This window comes from Oncorhynchus mykiss, chromosome 19, assembly GCF_013265735.2.
Source record: "Oncorhynchus mykiss isolate Arlee chromosome 19, USDA_OmykA_1.1, whole genome shotgun sequence".
NCBI classification, from domain to species: Eukaryota; Metazoa; Chordata; class Actinopteri; order Salmoniformes; family Salmonidae; genus Oncorhynchus; species Oncorhynchus mykiss.
The window spans coordinates 29251193-29258428 of record NC_048583.1 but is presented as its reverse complement, the minus strand read 5'-3'; the positions used below and the strand labels follow the sequence as shown (position 1 = coordinate 29258428).

Below are 7236 nucleotides of genomic sequence, written 5' to 3'. Positions count from 1 at the left end.
ATCCCATGAATAATACCAATCGTGGCACTTCCAGCACGGTAGAGATACCGATGCTTAGAGCAGTTAGTACCAGGCCCTCCTCGCTGTAAGACATGTTAACTCCTAACTTACACAATAGGTCTCTTCCCATTTCACTTTACAGGGCAGTTAGGAGAATAAACAAAACAATGATTTAAAATGTTATCACCAAGTTGGACCGAAAGGGGTTTGGTAAGGATCTCTACCATTGGAATGCCAGATGCCCCAACAGTCTTTATTACATATTTTGACAATGGAACTTTTAAAATTGTTACATTTTGATCAAATAGAAATGGTTGCCCCTGAATCGACCAGGAAGGAAATATTCACACCGTCCACACACACACTCATATGAGGTGAATCTGCACTGTCAGAAGATAAAATCTTGAAATGTGGTCAGGCTGTTGTCATGACTGTCCTGTGAGGATCAGAATAGGTCAGATCAGACAGGTTGTCAGGGGGAGGACATTTTCTAAATGTGAATGCAGTATAATGTGTGTATTCCACAGTGGTGAAAAAAGTACCCAATTGTCATACTTGAGAGTAAAAGTAAAGACACCTTCATAGAAAATTACTCAAGTCACCCAGTAAAATACTATTTGAGTAAAATTCTAAAAGTATTTGGTTTAAAATATACTTAAGTAAATGTAATCGCTAAAATATGCTTAAGTATCAAAAGAAAAACAAAATAAGCAAACCAGACAGCACAATAAAAAAAATAAAAAAATGGAAAGCCAGGGGCACACTGCAACACTCAGACATGATTTACAAATGAAGCATGTGTGTTTAGTGATTATGCCAGATCAGAGGTAGTAGGGATGAGCAGGGATGTTATCCTGAGAAGTGTGTGAATTGGACCATTTCCCTGTCCTGCTAAGTATTGATTATGTAAACAAGCACTTTTGGGTTTCAGGGAAAATGTAGAAAGTACATTCTTTTCATTAGGAATGTAGTGAAGTAAAAGGAAAAGTTGTCAAAAATATAAAACGTAAAGTACAGATGCCCAACAAAAACTAATTAAGTAATACTTTAAAGTATTTTTACTTAAGTACTTTACACCACTGGTATTCCAATATTTTCATTTTGAAGTCCATAAAAATAACTAGATAGGCCTAGTTATAACAAACATGTAGCCTATTGTAGGGTTAGTGTATACTATATAAAATGGATAGGACAAACATGCCTCCTACCGAAGACCCCTTAAGCCACATATGTCAGAGTCAAGGCCCGCGGGCCACATCCGGCCCGCAAGAAGGTTTTTTACGGCCCCTGGGATGATCTTGATTTATTATTAGAACCGGCCCGCAGCAAGCCGGCAGCCCACAGATCTTTTACACGCACCAATACTACATTTCCCACAATGCAAAGGTGACGCACCGAGCAGTAGGCTGCTTCATTTCAATATTTATTGGCACAGCAGTCGTCAGCATCACAGTAAAATTAACTTTCAGATACCCATCAAAAATGGCAAAACGGAAGGTGGATACTGAGAACCGGGGGTTTCAAACAAGGTGGGAGTCGGAGTATATGTTCACGAAGGTAGCTGGAAAACCTGTGTGTCTTCTGTGTGGAGAAAGTGTGGCGGTACTGAAAGAGTATAATCTGAGACGACATTATGAAACGAAACACGCGGACACACACGCGGACGCAACTGTCAAGGCCAGTTTTATTTTGGCAGAAGAGATCGCTAAATCAGCCCGGCCATTTACGGAGGGGGATTTCATCAAAAACTGCATGATTAAAGTTTGTGACGAAGTTTGCCCAGAAAAAAGGCAACTCTTTTTAAATGTGAGTCTGAGCAGAAACACCATTGCCGAGAGAGTAGACCAGTTGTCCATCAATCTAAAAGAGCAGCTTGTGAAAAAGGGAAAAGATTTTATTGCATATTCCTTGGCTGTGGATGAGAGCACCGACATTTCTGACATTGCCCAGTTGTCAATTTTCATCCGCGGAGTGGACTCCAGCCTAAGCGTGACAGAGGAGTTTTTGGCTTTACGTCCTATGCATGGCACAACTACGGGGCATGATTTGTATGAAGAGGTGTCAAGATGTGTAAATGAGATGGAGCTGCCTTGGGAAAAACTCGTGGGTTTGACAACCGACGGAGCACCTGCGATGTGTGGACACAGGAGCGGACTGGTGGCGAAGATACGGGAAAAGATGCAAGAGGAAAACGCGACAGGTGAGCTGACAGCTTATCATTGTATCATACACCAGGAAGCGTTGTGCGGTAAAGCCTTGAAAATGGAGCATGTAATGAGCATCATCACGCGCACAGTTAACTTTATCAGAGCCAAAGGTTTGAATCACCGCCAGTTCAAGGCATTTCTGACGGAGTTAGAAACGGAGCATGGTGATTTGCCTTATCACACAGAGGTGCGATGGCTAAGCCAGGGAAAGGTGCTTCAAAGATGTTTCGAGCTTCGTGAGGAGATTTGTCTATTCTTGGACAGCAAAGGGAAAGACACAACACAACTCCGAGACGAAATGTTTCTGTGTGAAATGGCTTTTCTGTGTGACATTACGAGTCATCTGAATGCAATAAACTTGCAGCTGCAGGGTCGGGATCGTGTCATCTCTGATATGTACAGTACAGTGAAGGCATTTAAAACCAAACTGACTCTGTGGGAGACGCAGATGCGGAAAGAAAATTTGAGCCACTTTCCCAGCTGCCAGACCATGAAAGAGAAGCTCTCTACCAGTGCGTTCCCGAGCACACAGTTGGCTGATAAAATAGGTATGCTTACCACTGACTTTCGACGCCGATTTGCTGACTTTGAAGCACAAAAAAGCAGGTTGGAACTGCTCGGTAACCCATTTGCTGTTGACGTGGAAAGCTCACCACCAAACCTCCAAATGGAGTTGATTGACCTCCAATGCAATGATGCACTGAGGGAAAAATATGCGGCAGTGGGTGCTGCGGAGTTTGCCCGTTTCCTCCCCGGCACAATGCCCCAGCTGCGCATCCAGGCTGCTCAAACGTTGTCTATGTTTGGCAGCACATACCTGTGTGAACAACTGTTTTCTTTGATGAACCTGAACAAAACATCACACAGAAGTCGACTTACTGCTGAACACCTCCACTCAATTCTGAGGATTTCTTCAGCTCAGAGCCTTACCCCGAACATTGATGAACTTGTGGAAAAGATGGGACACCACCAAGTATCACCCTCAACCTCAAACAAGTGAACATTACTGTGCAATCACATATTTAGAGTTTTTACTCAGTTCAAGTTTAAAAGTTAAAATTTAATATTTGTTTTCACTGCATGTTACTTCTCCTTAAACAAAGTGTTGTTTTTGATTAATAGATTTTTGCACTTTATTTTTTTGTATTTCAATCCAATTATATTTTAAAAATATTTCAGTTGAGTGGATGATAGAAAATTGCTATTATTGTTTTTTCTTTGAAGTAAATTTAGCCCACTTTTGCTAAAATAGAAAATATAGTCTACTGATGGTGCCTTGAATACCGGTTTCTTTCATTTAATGTTCATGTTATGGGGATATTTATATAAAGGAAATTTGTCTTTTGTGTCTGTTGAAAATTAAAGATTACTGACAGAGCCATAAGAAAATATTGCTTTATTTATCTGATCATATTGTAATATATTTGTTAGGTTTTCAGTAGGTTCAATTAGGTTCACTAGACTATATGCGTCATTTAAAAAATTTTCAATGAACATTCGAACAGTCCGGCCCTCGTCTTGTAGCTGATTTTTTTATTTGGCCCTCCGTCCATTTGACTTTGACACCCCTGCCTTAAGCCTACATGTGCACACATTGCCTTATGCTCATGGAATGAGAGATGCAATTTATGATATCATGCTGCTGACTCTATCCTATTTGGAAATATTGTTATTGGTTTAAAAAGCCCTCCATTGTCTAAGTTGCCTTGTCTGTATGATACACCCACGGGGAGCGATAATGGTGCCTGACTGTTACAATATTTAGAATAACGTATTTAAAACAAGTTGTCGTTTTTATTAGAATTTGATTAAAATTATAGATTGTCTTTCTAGGCCTGATCAATAGCCTAGTAAACGTAATCTTGCTAATGGACTACATTTGGCTCATCCATATCTAGACTGCAATTTACAGTAGGCCTCTATATGTGAATGTGAAGGCTAGAGCCTATGTTTAACAATGTACTGTACTTCCATATTGAGGCAATGCAATTAGAACAATGTGGACTGCAATCTACCTATTGCAGATTCAGTCTTCTCAGGCTGGTGCAGGTCTACAATGTTGTTTCTGGTGTCCGTTGACAGCTCTTTGGTCTTGGCCATAGTGGAGTTTGGAGTGCGACTGTTTGAGGTTGTGGACAGGTGTCTTTTATACTGATAACAAGTTGAAACAGGTGCCATTAATACAGGTAACGAGTGGAGGACAGAGGAGCCTCTTAAAGAATAAGTTACAGGTCTGTGAGAGCCAGAAATATTGCTTGTTTGTAGGTGACCAAATACTTATTTTCCACCATAATTTGCAAATAAATTCATTAAAAATCCTACAATGTGATTTTCTAGATTCTCATTTTGTCTGTCATAGATGAAAATTACAGGTCTCATCTTTTTAAGTGGGAAAACTTGCACAATTGGTGGCTGACTAAATATTTGTTGCCCCACTGTATATTATCCAGCACATTGTTGCCTCTTATGGGGCAGGATGCATGTTGATGATTTTTAGGAAACGTTTGCTTTAAACGTGCTTGGATAAAGTCACCAGCTACAATAAGGACTTCTTCCGGGTGAGAGGATTCTTGCTGGCTAATGATCTTGTACAGTTCACTTGATGCTTGCTTGTGGCGGTATGTGCACAGCTGTGATAACAACATACGTGAATTCCAGCATATAGCATATAGTGGGGTTGGCATTTTAGCATCAGAAACTCCAGGTCGGGTGAACAGGAGCTTGAGATGTTTAACTTCAGCAAACCAGGAATTGTTGATGAGGAAACATACCTCTAATCTTACCATACAGCAACTGGAAAAGCAGTCTGATTGAGTAGCAGAGTCGAGGGTATCGTCCATAAGCCATGTCTCTGTAAAAACAAAGACACAGCATTTCCTGATGTCCCTGGTTAGCAACAGGTAAGCCCGCTGTGTGGGTCATGTTTCGGAGTATGCATGACTCGACCGTCACCTCCTTAGCCTGTTTGGGAGTTGCAGCGATGAGACAAGATCGAAATTGGTGAGAAAAAGGGGGTAAAATACACCCCAAAAAGTTCTGAGCAAACAAAGTAATACTTGAGTTGAGCAGGAACCAGCAGGATGTGCGACCTCTTCAGCACCGCCATCTTATCTAATAGTGTTTCATAAAGAAAGTACGCATATCTTCCCTGTTTTTTTCCGCTATTAAATCGAGTAACAGAGAAAATCGACCCCTTTGCAGCCTGAATGGAGAATAATCCTATGAGGATATGTCCAATGCCATGCCAAATGTGACACAATAAAGTGATGGATTAAACATTATTGAATACATCCTATACAGCAACACAAAGACATGAAAGCAGGACAAGCACAGTCAGTGTAGTAACTGTGGAGGAGATCATGGAGCCGTGTTTTCAGAGTGCCCAGTAAAAGTGGAACAGATACAGGTGGCTAAAGTCAGAGTAGGACATGATGTTATGTATGCAGAGACAGTGAGAAGGGTTGAGGGTGGACTGGGAGGGAACGCTCACTCTGCTGTTACAGGACCAACGGCAACAGTGAATGTTCCAAATTATTACTGCGTGTGGACCCCAGCATCTGGCTTTGACAAATCCAGGTTCCTGGCCTTCATAGCGGTGGTGGTGAATTGTTATGCAAGTAGAACGCAGGAAACACAAAATGGACATTGCTGAGGAAGTGGCTGAACATTTTCTGGAAGTTCGATACCTATTTGCGGAGTATCCCTCCACGCCCTGTGCTGAGGAAGGATTAATATACCCAGTCTGTTTTATGGTTAATGGGATAGGGGTGGGTATTGTAGAATATGTAGTTCAGGGTGGGTTTTGGTTTTTACCTATCTATATTGCACTCCAACCTGAGAGAAGCAGCAATATGCAACACACCCTGTAGTCTGCCGGAAACTTACACGAAGAAAAAAAGACTACTAGATACTTGGACATTTTTTGTAAGAATCAACTTATCCACAAAGCTTGAAATGCAATGTGAAAGTGTAAAAGCTAAAGAAGTGATTGAATCACCTTTGTGCCCTGACAATAAAAGAGGTGATGAGTGTTGTGTATTTTGATATTGAGGAAGCTTACGATACCATGTGGAGGGAAGGGTTGAAGATCAAGTTGAGCGCATTTAGGCATTGGGGATGTCTGTATAACTGGATCATGGACTTCCTGTTTGATCGAGTCATCTGGGTAAGGGTAGGGTCAGAATTGTCAATGCGGTTTGAAGTGGACGATGGTACTCCTCAGGGAAGTGTGGTTTTATAAGTGTGGCCAAGTCTGGCTTCATGGTATATCCTAGGAGGAAGGTTAAAGATGTTAGAATGCAAATATACAGTCAAGATATAGGTAGGTTGTCTGAGTTTAAGTATTTAGGTATGTGATTTGATGAGAGGCTTACGTGGAAAAGGCATGTTGAGTATATAGAAATTAAGTGTAGGAAGGTACTGGAACTCATGAGGGCAAGGCAGGATATAATTGGAAGTCGGACAAACAAACATATACACCCAGTTGAAGTCGGAAGTTTACATACTGTGGCAACCAGGGGGTTGGGTCAAAACGTTTACACAGATCAGACACGGACAGAGAGAGATTAGTTTCAAAGGTGTTTGTTAAAATAATAGTCCAAAAGAAAAGAACAGGACTCCCCAAAGAGACCCTCTCTGGGATACCGTCTTCTGGGCTCCGGGTCTTGCTGTATCCTGTTGGGATCAAAAACTGAACTCCCTCCTGTTACCTCTAGTACCATCCCCAACTATATGGGAGTCCTTTCCTCCCCCAGTCTCTCCTAAGTGTGCTGCCCTTCTGGCAGCTTTATGGGACTTCTACAGCTGGTGAGCAATCAGCCCTTGATTACTCACCAATCCCCAATCAGCCCCAATTAGTCCTGGTCGGAGAGCCCGTGTATGTACCTGGCACGTCCAGCAGATGGAGCCATTGCTTCGTGATGTATACTCCGTCTGTCACCAGGCCTCGACAAGTCTCCCCCTGGTGGCTGACTTGCTGTACGCCACAATACACTTAGGTTGGAGCCATTAAAACTTGTTTTTCAACCAC

General features: G+C 41.8%; 1 long non-coding RNA gene across 2 annotated transcripts; it reads right to left on the bottom strand.

The window, feature by feature from the left end:
- Positions 1–203: 203 nt before the first annotated feature.
- LOC118941358 lies at positions 204–7017 on the bottom strand. 2 transcript variants are annotated; one of them, XR_005037603.1, is made up of 4 exons: positions 6581–7011; positions 6273–6477; positions 4979–5058; positions 204–436 (listed from the first exon to the last, which is right to left on the bottom strand). It is a non-coding gene; the product is annotated as an uncharacterized LOC118941358 (long non-coding RNA). The 2 variants fall into 2 exon arrangements; XR_005037602.1 differs by having other exon boundaries at positions 6273–7017.
- Positions 7018–7236: the final 219 nt, after the last annotated feature.